The sequence below is a fragment of the Herpailurus yagouaroundi genome, unplaced genomic scaffold, assembly GCF_014898765.1.
Source record: "Herpailurus yagouaroundi ecotype Mexico unplaced genomic scaffold, PumYag 139, whole genome shotgun sequence".
Lineage (NCBI taxonomy): Eukaryota > Metazoa > Chordata > Mammalia > Carnivora > Felidae > Herpailurus > Herpailurus yagouaroundi.
This window is the reverse complement of record NW_024412394.1, coordinates 10,054,145-10,075,647: the sequence shown is the minus strand read 5'-3', so window position 1 is coordinate 10,075,647 and position 21,503 is coordinate 10,054,145.

Below are 21,503 nucleotides of genomic sequence, written 5' to 3'. Positions count from 1 at the left end.
GAGTGACTGTCAGCTGGGGAAGGGGGGCAAGAGGGGCAGGCTGGGAGGGGCAGGGAACCCCCGTCTGGACTTGCCGGGACAGCCGGGTGCAGCTGTTTCCGGCTGATGAAAGGGCCCTGATTGATACGGCAGCAGTGACTGACGCTAACCCCCAAATCTGAGCCCTTCCCACCCTCCCCAACCTGGGCACGCCCAGGGGCCCCCTTTAAGCCAGGGAGAAAAGAAGAATGGGGCTCCTGCTGCCACTGGGTACCATCCTCCAAAGGCAGGGAGGGGGGGCTTGTCTCATCTTCCCTGCCCTAGCCCAGCAGGGGCAGGGAGGCTGGGGCTGGGCCAGGGTCTGGGAGGACAGGGCCAGGGAAGAGGGGCAAAGGGCTTGCTCCCTCCTCTCCCCACCCTGCAGTGCATCCACACACGTTTGAACATTCACATGCATATCCGTCTAGCCTCTGGGGATGGCTGAGAGGAGAACAAAGCTTGTTACCGAGCATTCGTTTTACAATCTAGCCATCTGTGTTTTGCTAAACAATAGCTAACGTATATTGAACAGGTCGTGCGTGCATAGCATCCTCCTAAGACCTTTAGGTACACAGCCTTATGAGGTAAGTGCTCACCTCACCCCCATTTTATAGATGAAGATGTAGAGGCCCAGAGTGGTTAAGGAATTTGCCAGTGGTCACACAGCAGTCAGAGGCAGAGTGAAGATGTGAACTCAGTCTCCAGGGCCTGAGGCCCTAACCACTGTACTATACTGCCTTCAGAGAAAACTTGTAACCAGCTTATAAACAAATAATGACCTTATAATTGGGATTTCTTTTTTTAGAATTTTTTTAAGTTTAGTTTGAGAGAGAGCAAGAGGGGGAGGGGCAGAGAGAGGCAGGGACAGAGGATCTGAAGTGGGCTCCGTGCCGACAGCAGAGAACCTGATGCGGGGCTTGAACCCCACATGGAGAGATCATGACCTGAGCTGAAGTCAGATGCTTAACTGACTGAGCCACCCAGGCACCCCTGGGAAAGGTTTTAAATAGAGATGTACAAGGTACAATGAGTCCTCAGAGGAGAGGCACTGTGGATGGGGATGGGGGGAAAGGGAGAGGAGAGGTTTCTAGGACAGTAAACATTTGAAATGGAATTGAAGGGTTTTCCCTAGTTTAGTTATTTTTTTAACTTTTTTTATAGTAAAATATACAAAACATAAAATTTAGCATTTTAAGCATATAATTCAGTGGCGGTTTTTAATTTTGATGGAGTCCAATTAATCTTTTTTCTTTTGTTGCCTGTGTTTTGGGCATCATACTAAAGAAATCATTGCCAAATCCAAGGTCTTAAATTTTTTCCCTAGGTTTTCTTCTAAGAGTTTCAAAGTTTTAGCTCTTAAATTTGGGTGACTAATCCATTTTGAGGTAATTTTTAATGTTTATTTACTTTTGAGAGACACAGACAGAGTGTGGGGGGGGAGGGGCGGAGAGAGAGGGACACAGAATCCAAAGAAGACTCCAGGCTCTGAGCAGTCAGCACAGAGCCCAAAGTAGGACTTGAACTCAAGAGCCATGAGATCATGACCTAAGCCGCAGTCGGAGGTTTAACCAACTGAGCCAGCCAGGAATCCTTTGAGGTCATTTTTATATATAGTAAGGTAGAGTCATCTGCAAACAGATAATTTTACTTCTTCCATTCCAATTAAATGTCTTTTCTTTCTTTTTCTTGCCTAATTACTCTAGCTGGAATTTCCATTACTGTGTAGAAGCAACAAAAAGTAGGCATCTTCATTTTGTTTTGGATTGCAGGGGAAAAGCTTTCTGTCTTTCACCATTGAACGACATTAGGTGGGTGGTTTTCATATATGGCCTCTGTTGTGTTGAGAAATTTTCCTTCTATTCCTAGTTTATTGAGTGTTTTTTACATTTATTTTAGGTATGTATGTATTATGTATGTATATTCAGAGAGAGTGATCAAGCAGGGGAGAAGGGCAGAGAGAGAGAGAGAGAGAGAGAGAGAGAGAATCTTAAGCATGCTCCACACCCAGTACAGAGCCTGATGAGGGGCTTGATCTCACTACTGTGAGATCATGACCTGAGCCAAAATAAAGGGTTGGATGTTGGATGCTTAACTGACTGAGCCACCCAGATAGCCCATTGAGTGTTTTTAATCATGAATTTGTTTGTATCTTTGTCAAATGCATTTTTCTGCACTAATTGAGGTGACCATGTGTCTTTTTCCTTTTGTTCTATTAATGTGGTGTATTACATTGACCGATTTTTTTTTTTTATTGAGCCATCCTTGCATTTTAGGGGTAAGCCCCAGTTAATTGAGACGTGTAATTCTTTGAATATGCTGCTGAATTTGGTTTGCTAGTATTTTGTTTAGGATTTTTACATCTGTATGCATAAGTAATATTGGCCTGTAGTTTTCTTTTTTTGTATTGTTTTTGTCTGGTTTTGGTATCAGGGTAATGCTGACCTCATAGAACAAGTTGGAAATGTTCCCTCCTCTTTAATATTTTAGAAGAGTTTGAGAAGGATTGGTGTTAATCCTTTACATCGTTGGTAGATTTCACCAGTAAAGCCATCAGGTCCTGGACTTTTCTTTGTTGGGTTGTTTGGTTATTGATTCACCCTTTTTAATTGTTGTACTGTCTATTTCTGTTTAAGTCAATTTTGGATGTTTACTTGTTTCTAGGAATTTGTCCATTTCATCTAGGTTATCCAATTTGTGGCATAAAACTGTTCATAGTATTCTCTCTTTTTTTAACTTTTAAAAAGTTGTTATTTATTTAAATAATCTCTACACCCAACATGGAGCTTGAACTCATGACCCCAAGATCAAGAGCCACATGTTCCTCAAACTGAGCCAGCCAGGCACCCCCATCATATTCTCCCATAATCCTTTATATTTCTGTAAGGTCAGTAGTAATGTCCCCACTTTCGTTTCTGATTTTAGTAATTTGAGTGTTCTCTCTTCTATCTTAGTCAATCTAGTTAAACATGTGTCAATTTTGTTGATGTTTAGTTTTTAGTTTTATTTTCCATATCGCTTTTCTATTCTCTATTTCACTTATCTCTACTCTAATATTTATTAGTTCCTTCCTCTATTAGCTTTAAGTTTACCTTGCTCTTCTTTTTCTAATTCCTTAAGGTGTACACTTACATTATTGATTTGAGATCTTTCTTTTTTTTTAATGTAGGCATTTACAACTATAAATTTCTCTCTGAGCACTGCTTTCTCTGAATCTCATAAGTTTGGATATGTTGTCTTTTCATTTTTGTTCATTTCAATGTTTTTCTCTTTTTTATTGTTTTATTTCTCTACTTTTGAGAGAGAGAACACAAACAGGGGCAAAGAGAAAGGGAGACACAGAATCTGAAACAGGCACAGAGCCTGACACAGGGCTCGAATTCATGCACTATGAGATCATGGCCTGAGCCCAAGTCAGATGCTTAACTGATGAGCCACCCAGGTGCCCCTCAATGTGTTTTCTAGTTTTCGTTGACATTTCTTCTTTGACCCATTGGTTGTTCACAAGTGTGTTGTTTGATTTCCACACATTTGTGGATTTTTCAATTTTCTTTCTGTTACTAGTTTCTAGTTTCATCTCATTGTGATCAGAAGAGATACTTTGCATGATTTCAATCTTTTAAAATTTGTTAAGATTTGTTTTATGGCTAACATATGATCCATCCTACAGAATGTTCCATGTGCACTTGAGAAGAATGTGTATTCTGCTATTATCAGATGGAGTGTTCTATATATGTCTGTTAGGCCTAATTGGTTCATAGTGTTGTTCAAGACCACTACTATTTCTTTATTGACTTTCTGTCCAATTGTTCTACTTGCTATTGAAGGTGGGGTGTTGAAGTCTTCACCTATTGTTGTAGAATTGTCTATTTCTCCCTTCAATCGTGTCAATTTTTGCTTCATATATTTTGGGGGTCTGTTTTTAGGTGTATAGAGGTTCATAAATGTTATATCCCCTTGCTGATAAGAAACTTTTATTAATATATAATGTCCTTCCCTCTCTCTTATAATGTTTTTTGACTGACAGTCTATTTTGTATGACAATATTTATAGCCACCCCAATTCTCTTTTGGCTACTATTTGCATGGGATATCTTTTTCCATCCTTTTACTTCCTATCTCTTCATGCCCTTGTATCTAAAATGAACTTCTTATAGACAGTGTATGATTTTTCAAATCTAATCTCTACCTTTTCATAAGAAAGTTTAATTCGGGGCACCTGATGGTTCAATTGGTTGAGCGTTTGACTTCAGCTCAGGTCATGAACTCATGGGTTCGTGAGTTTGAGCCCTGCATTGGGCTCAGTGCTGGCAATGCAGAGCCCGCTCAGGATCTTCTGTCTCCCTCTCTCTCTGCCCCTCCCACATTCAAGCTCTCTAACTGTCCCTCCCCCACTTGTGCTCTCCCTCTCTCTCAAAAATAAAACATTTTTTTAAAAAGGAGAGTTTAATTCATCTGTATTTACTGTGAATACTGATAAAGAGTGATTTAATTTTGCCATTTAGCTGTTTTCTGTATGTTTTTTCCCCAAGTCCTTTATTACTGCCTTTTTTTCCCACTTAGTTGATTTTTTTTGTAGTATACTATTTTGATACCCTTCTTTTTTCCTTTTTTGTGTATTTTTTATTATTTACATAGTGGTTACCTTAGAATTACAATTAACAAATTTATAACAACTTGGTTTTAATAATATCAGCTTAGGGGGCACTGGATGGCTCAGTCAATTAAGCATCCAACTTCGGCTCAGGTCATGATCTCATGGTTCATGGGTTCGAGCCCCACATTGGGCTCTATGCTGACAGCTCAGAGCCCGGAGCCTGCTTCAGATTCTGTGTCTCCCTCTCTGTCCGCACCTCCCCCACTCACTCACTTGTCTCTCTCTTTCTCTCTCTCTCTCAAAAATAAACATTAAAAAATTTTTTTAAAATACCAGTTTAGGGGCGCCTGGGTGGCGCAGTCGGTTAAGCGTCCGACTTCAGCCAGGTCACGATCTCGCGGTCCGTGAGTTCGAGCCCCACGTCAGGCTCTGGGCTGATGGCTCGGAGCCTGGAGCCTGTTTCCGATTCTGTGTCTCCCTCTCTCTCTGCCCCTCCCCCGTTCATGCTCTGTCTCTCTCTGTCCCAAAAATCAATAAATAAACGTTGAAAAAAAATTAAAAAAAAAATAAAATACCAGTTTAGTTTCAATATACAAACACTCTGCTCCTCTAGGCCTCCATCTCTCCCCCTTTATATTATTGTCACAGATGATATCTTTATACGTCGTGTGCCCATTAACATAGATTTATAAATATTGTTTCACGCATTTTCCTTTTATATCAAATGATGACCTACAAGGGGGAAAGGTTTCAAAGAAAGAGATACAAGGTGCGATGAGTCCTTGCAGGAGGGACACTGTGGATGGGGGCTGGAGGAGAAGGAGAGAGCCAAGAGATCCTTCCAAGACAATAAACATCTGAATTGAAATCGAGTTATGAAGAAAAAAAATTACTATGTAAAAATGATTATTCACAGGAAAAGATATCCAAAATATTTCATTTTGGTAGCTTACCAAATAGCACAAATGATCTCATTTTTGTAAGTATGTGGTATATACATGTATTTAAAAACATATCTAGGGGCGCCTGGGTGGCGCAGTCGGTTAAGCGTCCGACTCCAGCCAGGTCATGATCTCGCGGTCCGGGAGTTCGAGCCCCGCGTCAGGCTCTGGGCTGATGGCTCAGAGCCTGGAGCCTGTTTCCGATTCTGTGTCTCCCTCTCTCTCTCCCCCTCCCTCGTTCATGCTCTGTCTCTCTCTGTCCCAAAAATAAATAAAAACGTTTAAAAAAATTTTTTTTTAAATAAAAACATATCTATCTACAGAAAAAAACTCATGATTATACTCATAGTACTTGAATAATGATTATCTCCAATTGTTGGAACTGTGGAAAGAGGAAACACTTCCTTTTTTCCCCGAATGTATCCCATATTGTTTATTTCCAATAAACATGCATCACTTTTATAACCAGAAAAGGCAATGATGCTTTTTTTGTTCTGAAGGGTAAAATGAATGAGTGGGCATTCACTGTAGAGATAAAGTCAGAAAAGACCTGCTAGGCAGAGGGAACAGCATAAGCAAAGGTAAAGAGGGATGAAAATCCTGCTTTATTACAGGAACGGCCAACATATGGCATGGCTGGAGGGCACCGGGTGGCCTGGAAATGAAGTGTTTCCAGGGCCCACATAACCAAAGGCTTAATGTTTCATAAAAAAAAAAAAGTTTAGTCAGTTCTTGGCATGAGGGCAGGAGAGTGACAAGTTTTGATTTACATATTAAGCAAATTAGTTAATAGAGGTGAGAAAGAGTCCAGAGGCTGAGAGGCCCGTTGGGGAGACTGTTGCAATAATTGAGGAAAGAGAAGATGGGGTGGGAACTGAGTCAAGGCTTAGAGAGTAGAGAATAAAAATGGAAATAGGAGAGAAGTGGAGGCCAAATCAGAGAGTAATTATCTATGAATGGGAAGTGGATTTATCTGTCTCCAGGGTTGCCAGTGCTGGCATATGAATGGCAGGAGACCAGTTGTAAAGATGATCCTGATCCTGATCATGATCAAGATAATGGTGACTCATGAGGAGGAAGTGGAAAATCCCATTAAAAGAGCCCCGTAGCCCTTTACAGTTTGCAAAGTCCTCTGACTTCGGTCTCCAAACACATCACGATGCGTGTTCCCATTCTACAGATGAAGAAACTGAGGCCTGGAAAGGTGACACAGCCAAAGCAAGACGCAGAGAACATCATTTACTGGCCACACAGATGGGCAGCCACTGCTCTTCCCAGCAGAGCCTGAGCAATCAATGACCATGTGACACTTTTTAGTCAGATGACCTTGTGCAATTTACATAACCTCTCTTGTGCCTCAGTTTCCTCTTCTATAAAATGGAGAAAATAATGCAACTTACTTCATATGTTGCTGAAAGGATTAAGCTACTTAACGCATGTAAAGAGCTTAGAGCCTGGCACATAGTTAGTGCTCAGTAAACATTCAGTCATTTTTTTGTATTAGTATCTACACACTACCCCAGATAGATCACCTGGAAAGAACGAATAAGGGGAAGCCATGCTCCTGGCATTGCACCTTCCTTGCTTCTCAGACCCTAACTCCTGTGGAAAAGACACAGAGGCTAGAATTTGCATCCTTGGTCTAGTTCGCTAGGGCTTTAAGGCTCTTTGCAAGACCCATCTTTTCTAATCATTTCCATACATCTTGGTACCAACTTGTTCATTCATTCATTCATTCATTCAGCAAACACATATCAAGCCCTGATGTGGGTATATGCTTGGGGGCTAAGGTCACCAAGAAAATGAGCTTGTCTTCGAGGAATTCACTATGTAGGTGGCTCAACTCACTCCCTTACTCACTCACTCGTGTGTTCATCACTTACGACGACGAGCCTCCTCTGGGCCACACACATACGCTCTGTTTATATCTCCTGCTTTTGGACATAAAGCAATTAGATCTTTTCCCAGCGGTTGTTATGTTTCCAATCTCCTACTCATACTTTGCCCCCCTGTACCCACTCTGTGCCCACACACAAAATCACACAGGGAAACCAAAACACACAGGGAATTTAACCAAGAAGGATAAATTCTTCCCCCATATTTCCTGTGGCTGAACATCTCTCACTAGTTCCTAGAGTCTGAAGGAGACACCAGCAACAACTGAATTCTCTGGACCCTTTTATATTCTTTGACTCATTTAGCAAACTGCTTCCCGGGCACCATGCTAGGCCAGGGCCTGTGCTGGGCAGCACAGGAGTAACAGAGTGAACCACGGGACATACCCTCAAGGAGTCTCCACTGAGTGGCTCAGCACCTCGTTCTCCCCGCAAATATTTACTGCATATCTACCATCCACCAGGCACCAGGACAGACTCTGGAATGTGAATAAGAAAGACAAAGTCCCTGGCCTCATGGAGCTTGCTGTGTAGACAGAGAGACGAACAATGAGTAAGCAAACACACGAACACAAGACAACTATCTATGATCAAAGTTCTGAAGAAAATAAAACAGCGTGATACGATAGTGATTGAAATTAGACAGCACAGGTTATTTGAATCTGAGCAGGACACGCTTCTCCGAGCATCAGTTTCCTCACAGATAGTGTTTGTACATACCTCTGCTGTGAGGAGGAAATGAGTTAATATATGTGGAGCCTAGCACCCAGCAAGCATTGTATGCTATTACTACTTTTATTTTAAATGTTTATTTATTTTCGAGACAGCGCAGGCAGGGGAGGGGCAGAGAGAGGGGGACAGAGGATCCGAAGCAAGCCCCTCGCTGACAGCAGCGAGCTCCACGTGGGGCTTGGACTCACAAACCGCGAGATCACGACCTGTGCCGAAATCAGACGCTCAACCGACTGAGCCACAGACAGGCGCCCCTATCATTACTTTTAAATAGATGCATAAACAGACTATCAACCACGAGGGAGTTGGTGCAGGATAAAGTGATACAGACACAAGGCATTCTGGGGGCACTGAGGAGGAGCCCCACAGGGGGCCTGTGCAGCCTGGCCAGGGAGGGAGGTGAGGACACTGGACACAGATGCCCTTCTTCCCCTTCCCTGGCCCTGCAACCCACCGGCTATCCTAAAGAACGTTGCCTCTCTCAGAGACTGGAGCAGGTGGAACGGGACAGAAAAAACAAACATACCTCACCTCCCTCAAGGACAAGAGTGGAGGGAGGGCTCCCAGGTGGCCACTGAGATCCTCGCCAGGCACAGAGCAGGCAGGACAGTGCCTGCTTTTCCTGTTCATCCTCTTCTAGGCCCCCTGGCCCTTTAAAGTGCCCGTTGCCCCATCTGATGCTGAAGATGCTGTAAGTGAGGGTGCCCAGATGCTCAATCCATGTGGGATCGAATGAAAGGGCAACGCTCATTCGTCAGACCCCTTCCTAGATATCCTAGCGTCCCTTCCAACAGCTCTGTGGCAGAAGCCTCATTGTCCCATCTCTCAGACACGGAGGCTGAGGAAGAACAAGGACCCTTCTCACTCATTCTGTTCGGAAACAGCAGTGGGCAGTTGGAATCTAGCCTGGCTGCAATACGGCTGCTTTTTCTCCTCCCCCATTCTGCTTCTCCTCAACAGGGGAATATGCAGGAAAGACCATGGTTCGGGGGTTTGGGGGTTCAGAAAGGTAGAAGGAGTGAAAGACAGATCTTGCTGTGCAGAATGAACTGGAACTGAGGTGAGGGCTCCAGGAAGGGGGGGTGGGGGGAGGGGTCAGTTTTCCAACCGGGAAAAGATGAAACAGACGGAACCACAGAGAGGAGGCCCCACTTGCCCCCACCCCCATGACAATAGGCATCTAGGCAAACAGGATGAGGATGGGACGAGCCCCCCTCTCTGCACCAACACCCTCCTCCAGCATCAGCCGGCCAGGCAGCCCCATTTCAAGCCCTGTGCCCACGGGGACCAGGATGTGGGCACCCAGGAATGGACAAGCCCTGACGTAGACAACTCTGCGACCCCCGTGCCTGGCCTCCACAGCTACAAGCCAAATACTCCTTGTGGTTTGGGCCCCAGCCAAGCGCCCACACCCCAGCTCACGGGACCGCAACTTCCCTGTTGCATCAGGTTTCTAAGCGCGTGCACACACCCCAGAGCTTGTTACACAACCGTGGTGCGCGTACCCAGCACCCACACAGCCCGGGTGGCCTGACGGTCCCACAGAGGAAACTGAAGCCTTGCTCGGAGGGCACAGGCCCCTCTCTACAGCCTGCTGGCTTCGAGAGCTGGAGGAGAGGTGCGGAGGGCACCTGGCCAGGACCCAGGATTCTGCCAGCTCTACCGCTGGCTCATTGTGAAGCCCCAGTAAGCCACGTCCCCTCTCAGGGCCTGTTCCCCCGCCTAGAAAGGAAGATCTCCTTCTACCCTGATGATCTGGGTACCCACTTCTCCTCCATGCCACTCACCCCCCGCTAAACCACCACCAACATCCTCTGTCCCCCTAGGGATGTCCGCAAGAAAGGGAGGCAAGAATTGCACAGCGTGGAGACAGAGGATTGGATAAGACGACCCCTAAACAGGGCTCTCTTCTGCTGGGGAGAAGCCCAGAAGTACACCACCAGTGGGTGTACCTCGAGGGGAAACCCCACGGTCACCTCCTGCTCCCTAGAAAGAGGGAGGACAGTGGCCAGAGCTTTCTGAGGTAGCTCTAAGGAGCAACAGCTGGGGGAAGCAATTTTCCCCTTTGCACTTTTGATTTTTTCCTTTTCTCCACAACAAGCATGTGTTACACATTACTTTACAACAAAAGGTGGGGGGAGGGGGGGGCTGGACACACTCACCTCCTAGGGCGTGCGCCCTCTGCCCAGGACGATCCCTTAAATCAGTATTTCCCTAAGCATGTTGTGAAAGCGTTCCCATAAGCCCAGGAAACCGGGGCCAAACAAAGCCTGACAGGTTTTTTTGCCTGCAGGACTCCTCTGAGCCTCCAACACGCTAATCTGGGCCACGACCCTCTGAGGGGAGGAATGAGACAAGGAAACTCGTTTGGTCTCAGAGCTCTTTATAGGGAAGCATCTCAAGAGACACTTGCAACACGGCCGGAACTCAGGGTCCAACGAGGTGGAAATTCAGGTACACACCCAACATAAGGGCCTCCATCAAAGAGAGACAGCTCAAGCCCTAGAGGGCACTGAAGGCAGCCATCCTCGGCAACCACTTCCAACTGCATGAGCCAAACCCCAAACCCACTGCCCAAAACTGGCCTGAGCCCCACATCCCGGCGATGACAGTTACTGAGGCAGGTAGTAGTGTGAGAGGGCCCTTGGGTGGCCTGCAGCCTCCCTGAAGTTATTTAGATCTGCAGTGACCCCTGCTGGCTCTGCCCAAAATCACCCCTCCCCTTAGTCCTCACCCTCCTGGCCTCCCTCACCCTCCTCTCCAGTCCCTGGCCTTCCAGCATCTTCTCACTAGCCTCGACCCAGCCCTACTGTGATCCACCCTGACCACACCCTCCCACCAGGCCCCCACTCTTTTCCCCATCCCTGGGTTTGGGATATGGCTGGACTTTGATAGAGCCCACTAGTGAGTTCTGAGGTCTGAACTGGGGCACTCGGACGGCGTGAGGAATGGGGGGCTCTGAAGACTGCCTGCTCCCCTACCGAGGGCATGAAACAAACCCCCAGGGCCACTGTAATAACAGCAAATATTCTGGGGCAGCCGTCTGGCCCAGTCAGTGGAGGAGGTGGCTCTCGATCTTGGGGTTGTGGGTTTGAGACTCACAGTGGGTGTAGAGATTACTTAAAAGAAACTTTTTTTAATAGCAAACACTCACTGAACACTTACTATCTTCTAAGAACGCGGCTAAACCCTTGAGGTAGATTATTCCCTTTAATTCTCATAAGAATTTTAAGAAGTAGGCACTATTCCTGTATGAACCCAATTTTCAGATCAGAAACTGAGACTCAGAAGTAAAAGGGTAAATGGCAAATCCAGGTGGACTCAAGTGGAGTTTCTGACGTTGGAGTCCATCCGCTTAACAACTACACTCTTTTACCGTCCTTACATTTGCCCCCCACCGAAACTACCTGCCCGTGCAAGTCTCTGCCTAGTACTCACTGCCTTGAGGAAGTATGCCTCAGTAGCCTTGCCCCATGCCCTCAGGTATGACTCTGTGACCCAAACCTGGCCATCTGTAACCTTCCCCCTGGTAAATTAGACTGCCAATTTGGTTGCCAAGCCCAGGACCCATCCCCTCTTCTGATGATTATGTCTAGATTTATTTTGGGGCAACACCAAGGACCTCAGTAAAAGGGGCTTCGATGAAGATGCCTCCCCCCGCCCGCCCATCTCCAGGGGGAGCCGTGTGATTCAGGCCTGGCCACTCAAGCACCAAAATATCTTGGCTTCAGTGATTGGCTCAAGAAGGACAGACGACCCAAACGAGGCCAACAGGGCTGATCCCCGGAGTTCGCCGGAGTCACCAGTTTTCTGCTCTGGAATTGCTAGTGGGTGCGTGTCTGGCAGGAGCTGCCAGGAGTCCTGTCTAAGGAGGTGATGCCTGAGGAGGGAGCTGACACAGGAGAGCAGACCTGATGACATTGTTCGAACTGTGCCAAAGACAGGTCCACCCCTGGACTTTTCAGTGATCATGAGCCAATAAATTACTTTTGTGTTGTTCTTGTCTTAAGCAAGTATGAGTTGGGTTCCTTCCTTTGAAACGGAGATCTAGCAAAGCCTCCCCACCATTCTTAATCATTATTAACAACTGTGTCTCCTTCTTGCCTTTTCCTGCTATGCTTATTTAGACATACTGGACATTTTTTAAATAAAAATTGACACCGCTGGCTACTCCTTCCTTTGAGATATACCCTTTTGCTTATTTTTGTGAAACCTCGCTCTCTTAGTTTCTCTCGGGCCCCTCTGAAGTCCTGTTCGGTTCATTTTCCTTTTGCTGGCTCCTCTTCATTTGCAAGTAACAGAAACCAACCCTGGCATTTATAAGCCAAAAACTAGGGGGAAAAAAAAAAAGAATTTATCGGAAAAATATTGAGGAACTAGCTAGGGAATGAACTAGAAGGCTAGAATACCTCGCTTGGAAATGGAACAGAAATTAACTTGGCTGAACTCCAAAGGCCTCTTCCATGCTAGCGTCAGGTGCTCACGATGCCCAGTCCCGAGAGAGAATCTGTCCAGCTGAGCTTAGGTCACATGGCCGTCTAGACTCTGGACCATCCCATGGAGGTGAGAGGGAGGGTCTGGTGGTACATGTCTCTAGGGATCCTTCCAAACTATGGAATGGGAGAGCAAATCATCTGATATATCATACCACAAAATGGTGGAAAGATAATGCTTCCAAAGGGAACCAGAGACCAGGAGGCCACAAAATGAGGGTGAACATCTTCCTTGGGTTCTTGGGGCCATGCCCTAGGTGTTTTCTCTACACTGCTCCTTGGGCCTTCTCATTCCCTCCCATAATGGATGAAGTTGCCACTGACAATGCCACTACAATTCCCAACAGAGACCTGTCTCCTGAGCCCAGATGCTGTATCCACAAGCCTCCCTACATGGATGGCTCACAGGCCCTTCAACTCAATGGGTCCAACACTGAACTTGTCCTGATCACCAAACCTGCTCCTTCTTCAAGGTCCCTTAGCTCAATAGATGCAGTCACCAATCACTCAGCTGATCACACTAGAAACAGGGAGTCAAGGAGTCATTCTCATGGCCCTACCTGCTTAAGGGGCTTCAAACATGGCAATCCCTCTATCTTGACACTCTTGTCTTTATCAACCCCAGCTTTCACCCAGCTAATTCCTTGTGGCATAGACTTCTATCCATCACCTCCTCTTCTTCTTTAGAAATAAAACTGTTGATCTGTAGCTAGATCCATGCTGCCCAGAATAGATACAAGTTCCCAAGCCTCCTTTGTAGCTAAGTATACAGCAACCTCTACACAGTGGTATATAAGTAGAAATGATGTGTGCTACCGACAAAGATGTGTCCTTAAAGGAAGGGCATGCCCTTCTCCCTCTTCTTTTCTCCTTCCCACTGACCGGACTGTGGGCATAATTGTTGGAGTTCAGCAGCCATTTAGGACCATGAGATGGAAGCTGTGTATTTGACAATGGTAGCATGACATTAGATAGAAGGCTGGATCCTCGATGGTTATGGGGATGCCCTACCAGCCCTGAATGACCTAGCTCTGAGTTTCATTTATGTCAGACAAAACTAAACTTGTATCTTGTTTACACCACCATTATTTGTGGAATTTTTCTGTCACTCACGGCTGAACCTGACCCTAACACACTATTCTCATCCTATACGTCTCAGCTGAAATGTCATTTCAATGTCATTTCCTCAGAGAAGTCTTCCCCAATCACACAGACCCAGAGAGGCTCTTTCCCTTAAAGTTCTGGGATCATCTACTCACCACAGCCAAGTTGGCCCTAACAGGTCTCAGGATTCCAGCTCAGCAAACAGGCTACTGTCTTGTTAGAAGTCTCCAGCAAGGAGGAAGATGGCACCCACCATCCTCCTCCCACTCAGGCACTGGCCCAGGCAGATGTCAAAAGGGTTCCAGGGCCAGGTGCATCTGTTGTGGGGCCTACTGTCTCCAGATCCCACTCTTGCTTCTTGCTCTGGTGCCCCCAGATCTACTCTGATCTCCAGACCCCAGAGAATCCCTCAGTCCACCTCTGTCCCCTACCTTTAGGGATCCTCCAAAGGCATGAGGGTGTGGCTAAGTGACAACGTATGGAGAGTAAGAAATGAGGGACTGGTTTGGGCCCCTCAGGGCAGGAATCAAGCTTTATCCCCATCTTCTTGCACCTGGCGTGGCACCTGGCACATAGTGGGCACTTAGCAAATCTACTGGATAAATAGAAAGGCTCTCCAGGGTGTGGTTTGGAGGGGAAGAAAGGGCTTAGTGCACAAGGAGGATAATTTGAGATGCTGCCCACTGGGTGTTCTGAGGACTGGAGAAGAGAAGGATGGAAGGGTGGTGAGAGCCAAGGGTCTGACCCTATCCCTACCACTGCCTTTGTGGAGGTGAGCACAGTCAGAGGAGGCTGGTGGGAATCAGATGCCAGCAGACCCTCTTCCTGCCCCCACTGCACACCCAGATGGGGGTCTGGGTAAGTGAGCAAATTTGGCCAATGTCTCTGATCTGTGACGCTGCTGCTCCTCTTGATAGAAAAGAATTAAAGAGGCAGCCACCACAGGGACACACAAGAGCTGTCCAGACACATAGGTCTTTCAGGCCATTGTCTTCTCCTCAACTCCCAGCTGTTCCCAGGGGCCCAGGATGATCCCAGGGAGGCCCGACAAACAGGAGTTCCAAGCTAGGGGGGCACAATTCCAGGTGGCACCTGCAAGGTCCTTCAGGAAGCAGCAGGCTCAGTGCAAGGCCCGCACAGGGCAGATAAAGAAACTGAGGCCGGAGAACAAGGACTGGCCCACAGCCACAAAGCATGCTAGAGGTACAAGACCCCAAGGCTCCTGGCTCCCAATTCTGTGCTGTTTGCCACACCAGGTGGGACACTGGGGAAGAGGCAGGGGTCTGCAGGTTTAGAGTAGGGACTCAGGACTTCACAGGAGGACATCTACCCCCACCCCAACATGGAGCAGAGAAGAGCATGAGCTCTGGAGTTCAGATGGAATGAGCCAAATCCTAGGCTCACTTCTCATCAACACTATAACCTTCAGCAAACATCAGAACATATCTGTGCCTCAGTTTCCTCAACTGTAAAATATAGATAACACTAATGGTATTAATCTTACAGAGATACCGGGGCGGGGGGGGGGGGATTAAATGAGTTGATATGCACTTGGAATGGCACTGCTATATAGTAAGTGCCCAATAAACACCTACTGTCGCTATTGTGTGGTCATCAAAAGGTCCTCGTGACCTGCCAAAGTCTTTCCTGACTTAGCAAAAGGCCTTCCCCTGAGGAGTGATTTGCAGTGGTGAGTGGGAGAATGGCCACACCCATTTCTCAGGGTCCGGGGCAAGCCGAGGCCCCTCCCCAGTGCTTACTGACCGAGACCTCCAGTCTCTGGGACTCAGTGGCCCCTCGGCCCCCCTCCAGTCGCCAGCCTGTCTGCCGGGCTTTCACGCCTGATGCAGAGATAAACACATCCCACGATAGCATTGTTCCCCACTTCCCGAAGTTCTCAAGTACAATCCTAGAGGGTGGGATTAGCTTGGCATTTGGGCAGCTCAAGGGTTTGGAAGGATTGAGAGAGGCTGTTCCCAGAGCCATCCAGTCCCATCCTTAAAGGTGGTGGAGGTGGCTGGGCATACAGGGAAGGGGCAAGGGAAGCAGCTGTGGCTTGAGCTTCTGGAAATTCTGCCACACCCTCATCACACACGTGAGCATTCACGCACACGCACGCGTGTGTGCACCCACACTTGGCTTAAGGTAGAAGGAGGGGTTGCACACCTGAGTAGAGAAATGAGACACCTGTCTCCCATAGTCAATTCTCTCTCTGCCCCCATATCAGAGCTGTCTGGTCCCTGCACTCCCTCAGGTGGCTGAACTGAATAGCCAGGTATCTCTGGGAGAGAGTAACTCAGAGCCCATAGCACTGCAGAGCTTGTGAGGAGCCAGGCAGGCAGAGGGGAGGGGAGTCGGGGGGATGGAGCATCAAAATGTGCTTACTTCATCATTTTGGGTAGAGTCAGCCTGGGGAGAGAGGCCTCCTTCCTCTCCCAGCCAGGGCGGGCCCCTTCCTCCTGTCCCCACTCCCCAGTGCTCCCAGTACAACCACTCGCATGACCTCACTGCCACGGCCAGGCCAGGCTGATGGCCAGGAGCCAGGGCCTCGCCAAAATCCACATCCCCAGAGACTAGCACGAGCCAGGCAGGGCCTGAATATGTCACTCAAGCAACCTCCACCCGCTGAACCCACGCCTGTGAAGACAGCCTGTCCCACTAAGTGTTTACTCCGGCCAGGCAGGCTCACCTCCTCTCTCAACAAGGCTGAACTCAGAGCAGTCTTCTACCCCTGATGGCGTCTGTCAGCCAGACCCATCCTGACTCTGACTTCTCCCCTGCTAAACCCTGCTCAGCTGCCCCATCACAGGACAGCCCCCCTGAGTCCTGAGTCCCCTGGCCCACCTCTGGCCTCTCCGTTGTCTCACGAAGCCAAGGCAGCGGTGGCAGGGGTCGAGCAGAAGGGATGGGGGTGGCTCCCGGGACGTGGCAGTGCGGCTCTGACAGTGGCTCCAGCAGTTTCGGTGGCACTGATAGTGGTCATGGTACCAGCGATTACGGTGGGGGAGGATTGTTGGTGACAGTGGGGCTGGTGATGGTGACGGCAGTGGAGGCAGTGCGGCTGGTCGGAGCGGTGAGAATGCGGCAAGTAGGGGTGTGTCCCTCCCCTCCCTGAGGCTTAGGGACATGAACGGACCATCACAAGGGTCCCTGAGGGCTACAGGAACAGGGGTGAGTAAGACAATCTGGTCACAGAAGGCCCCCGGAACAATGGGGTAATGACCCCTGGCCCCGTTCTGCAGTGAGGCCTAATATGTTCCCCCTCCTGGACCTCTAGAGACCCTCCCTGCCACCCCAACCTGAAGCACATATCATCTGACCTAGAAGCCCCCAGAACTCCCCTTGAGAGAAAGTGGGAAGAGGCCAGGCTTGGGAGACAGAGGATGCAATACTGGAATCCCAACTATTAGAAAACAAACTTGGGCCTGAACTTCACCAAAGAATGGGAATCATAATTCTTACTGGCAGGATCATTGTAAGAACTGAGATAAGTATCTCTAAAAGTGCCTGGCACAGAATAGTAGCACAATAAATAATAAATCTTTTTCATTCTATTTTCCAGGCCCTGTTCCCACATGCCTCCCTAGACCAGTTTTCTGGAGGCGCTGTAGCAAACTGCCACAAACCCGGTGGCAACGGAAATGTATTCTCTTGTAGTTCTGGAAGCCAGAAGTCTGCAACCAAGGTTTCAGCAGGGTCGTGCTCCCTCCAGGCGCCCGAGGGGAGAATCCTCCCTCGTCTTGTCCAGCTTCCGAGCAAGGCGTACCCTGGCTTGGAGCTCCAGCCTCGGCCTCTGTCTTCATGCGGATCTTCTTCACATGGCCTTCTCCCCTGGGTTTCTGTATGTTCTTTCCTGTTTCTTACAAGGATTCTTCCACGAGATTTAGGGCCCACCCTGATCCAGCACGATCTCATCTCAAGCCTTACCTTAATTACACCTGCAAAGACCCTAGTTCCAACTAAGATCACACTCAGGGATTTCAGGTGGATATAAATTTGGGGGGTGGGGGGAACTATTCAACCCGCTACACCCCCTCCTCAACCTCTGAGTGAGCCAAACCTAATTCCCCAACCCCCCCCCCCCCCGCCACATGGCACAGTCACGGCCCCCGGCCCTCTATCCCTCCCCAAGCCTGATCCTGGACACCCCTACGCCACCCCGACCCCCATAGCATCCCAGGTCCTCAGACCTGGGCCCCGGGCTCCCTGGTGCCATGCGTGCATGTCTGTATGCATGTGTACAGATTCTCTTTTTCACTTGGCGATGATAAAGGGGGATTCTAGGCTTGAGTCGGAGTCCACAGGGGCCTCTCTGCTCGGAAATGCTTCTTCCTCTCCCCCTGGCAGCTGTTTGGTTTGGCGGGGGCCCAGCTGGCAGGCTCTGCAGCCAAGGAGCCCTGGGGGGCAGGGGGAGGGAATGGTGGGGGGCAGGCAGCTCCCTCCTCAGGCCCAGGCCCTGGGAGCTGGGCCAATCGCAGGCCTCCGTGCTGGCCAGCTCCAGCCCCCCTCACTCTTGGTTTTCCTCCTCCCTGCTCTCCTGTGCTCCCCATATGACAAAGGGGAATTCTGGAGACCCTCCACTACCCCGCCCCAGCCAAGGGGAAGACGTGCAGAAAAGGAGCAGCCACTGGCAATGCTAGAAACACACACTGAGAGGAAGATCAGTCAGCGGACCCTGGCTCTTGGCTCAGGGGGGCTCTGGGTACTCTTTGAGGCCACCCCAGGACAGTCTGGACTCCTTCCAGCCTCTGGATACCCTGTCCTCTGCCCCTCCCACGGTTCTGAAATCTCCTGTTCTTAGTACCCTGTTCTAGGGCACCTGCCTTTTCCTTCCGGGGCCCCCTCTGGACCCCCAAACTGTTGCCAGTTTTTCTGAATCAGTCTTCTCTTCAGATAAGCGGGAATGAAAATGATTGCCTCCCAGTCCTCAGCAGGTCCTACAGCTTTTTACCACTGATGGAAAAATAGTAAAGAGGGGCGCCTGGGAGGCTCCGTCGGTTAAGCCCCCGACTCTTGATTTCAGCTCAGGTGATGATCTCACGGTTTGTGTTTGTGCGTTCGAGCCCCGCGTCAGGCTCTGCGCTGACAGCTCAGAGCCTGCTTGGGATTCTCACTTCCTCCCTCTCTCTCTGCCCCTCCTCTGTGCACGTGCTCTCTCTTTTTCTCTCAAAGTAAATAAATAAAGATTTTTTAAAAAAATTTTTTTTAAATAGTAAAGAAACACAGGGAGGGACACAGGATCCTGAGCCCAGGTTTTAAGGTCTAACTGGCCTGGCTTTATGTCAAAGCCCTGCCACTTAACACCTGTGTGACCCCGGACAGATAATTTACCTCTCTGAACCTTGATTTCCTCTCATAAAAATGGGGGTACTCGTAGGTAACTTCCAGGTTGCAAGGATAAAATGGCAAAGCTTCTGAAACAAGGAAGGTGTCCTCAAAACAGTACTAACTTACCACATGCCAGGCACTGCGTTTAAGTGCTTTGCATAGATTATCACATTTAGCCCTGAGAATGACTTCAAGAAGTAGAAACCGTTTCACGGCTAAGGGAGCTGGGCACTTTACCTTGAGTGTTGGAGCTGGAGAGCGGCTGAGCGGGGGGCCCTGAGCTCTAAGCCACCGCGCTCTGTGCCTCCACCCCCGGCGGGATGGCCAAGGTGGAGTGTTACTATTAATATTGTTGGGGAAAACGTGTATTTTATGTACGTTTTGGAAGGAATCTGTGAGAAGAGCATGATTTTACCCTTATTTCGGCTTCATTTTAAAACTTCTGGGGCGCCTGGGTGACTCCGTCGGTTACACGGCTGACTCTTGACTTCGGCTCAGGTCATGATCTCACAGTGAGTTCGAGCCCCTCATCAGGCTCTGTGCCGTCAGCACCAAGGCCTGCTTCGGGTCCTGTCTCCCTCTCTCTGCCCCTCCCCCCACCTCTCAACAATAAACGTTTGAAAACAATTAAAACTTTTTTTTAACCCGGTTACGTCACTTGGTTTGCTAGCCTCGGAGAAGAGGTCTGAATTTTTGACGGGGGCTAAAGGTTCAGTGTTGCCATGGCTTGTGCCGGCCCACGGTGCCACAGTCCCGTCGGAGATGAACCGTGGCCCCAGCGCGCATTCTTCCTTGTCAGTCCTGAACCCAAGATGTCACCAATCCTAGTTATTTGTCCCCGCGTAATTGGTGTTGATTGGCAACTTTCCCTGAAATGGGGCAGAACTGCTTGGTTGTCTCTTCCAGGCAGCTTAAGTGTAGTAATATAAATAAAACAATAGTTGAATGTTAAAAACGAAAAACAGAAAACAAAAAAACAAAAAGCAGACCACGGAAAGCAGCTGGGCCACAGGGGTTTTCCCACAGGCCCCTGCAGGTGCAACACGAAGGTCTCCTTCACTCTGCACACATGGATTTGCATGCAGTTTTCGAGTAGGGGATCTGCCCAGCTGCCTTGGCAATTCTGAAGTCCTGGTCGCGGGGCCCAGCCCAGCCCAGCCTCCCAGCCACGGCAGGAGACCATGGGGCTGGAGGCTCCCTTGGCTCTCATGCCCTGGCACATCTGGAAGCTGTTAGCTTCCATCCCTTCTCTCACTTCCCCCTCCCTTCTCCAGCTGTTCCTGGTGGCTGATTCTGGGAAGTACCCCTCAGTTGTGGACGCTTGCAGAGGACGGGGTGGGGGAGGGGGGTCCTCACCGCTGTGTTGGTGGGTGGGAGGGAGGTGGGCAGGCTGTAGAGGGTTCATGTGAGTCACTCAGAAGAGTTGGTCTCCTCCTCCCCTGGCCCTGCGGACAGCTGGTAGGGTTACTAGGGGTTGAGTAATGAGGAGGGGAAGACAGGGAGGAGGCAGGGGTGCGTGTGGAGAGAGACCAGGGAGCAGAGACCGAGAGAATGTTTCTGCCGGAAGAGATGGCCAAAGGGTCATCTGATAGTGTCCATTCCCCTGCTGCCTGGGGGTCACGACGACCGCGTAGTGGACAGAAGGCAGCCTTTGTGGTTGAACAGAGCTGGGTCACGAACCTAGCTGCATCGCTGTCGGTCTACGTGATCTTGAGCAAAGCCCTTATGCTCTCCAGGCCTGAGCAGCCTCCTCGGCGCAATGGACGGACGGCACCTCCCTGGCAGGCGGGTTCCGTGGCCCGGCCCACACTCAGTGTTTACTCAGTCCCTCCTAAGTACTGCCGGAAGTTGCACCAGCCACCTTCCCCACTCTCTAGTGCCTCCAGCCCACACCTGGACCCGCTCTGAAAGCCGCACCCTCCCCAGATGGAGTCTCACTCCCCCTCCCCTCTGCTCGGCTCTGCCCTCCTCACTTCCCAAACTTGCGGAAGATGCCTTCCCGAGGGAGACTGCCCCCGAATCTCCCTCTACCTCATGGCACCCGTGGCCTTGGGGAAGCTCCTGAACACCTCTCCGAGACCCAATTATCCCAGAGGTTAAATGTCATCACTGCTGCAAAGATGTCTCCCAATGTGCTTTCACGTGCCATCTTCCCAGCCATTCTGGGACACGGATTTCTCAGCCGCTCTCTTGGACATGTGGAGGGAAGGACGGATGCTAGCATTCACTGAAGGCTTGCTATATACCAGGCCATGTGCCGGGCCTGAATGAAATCCTAGCTTCTCCCCTTAGACCACCTGTGCTTTCAAAAGCCAAGGACTGGTTAACAGCTCCTACGGGTATTACTGCAAAGGGGCAGTGCCCCCAGGTGACCAGACAGCCTGCCGCTCATCATCCTG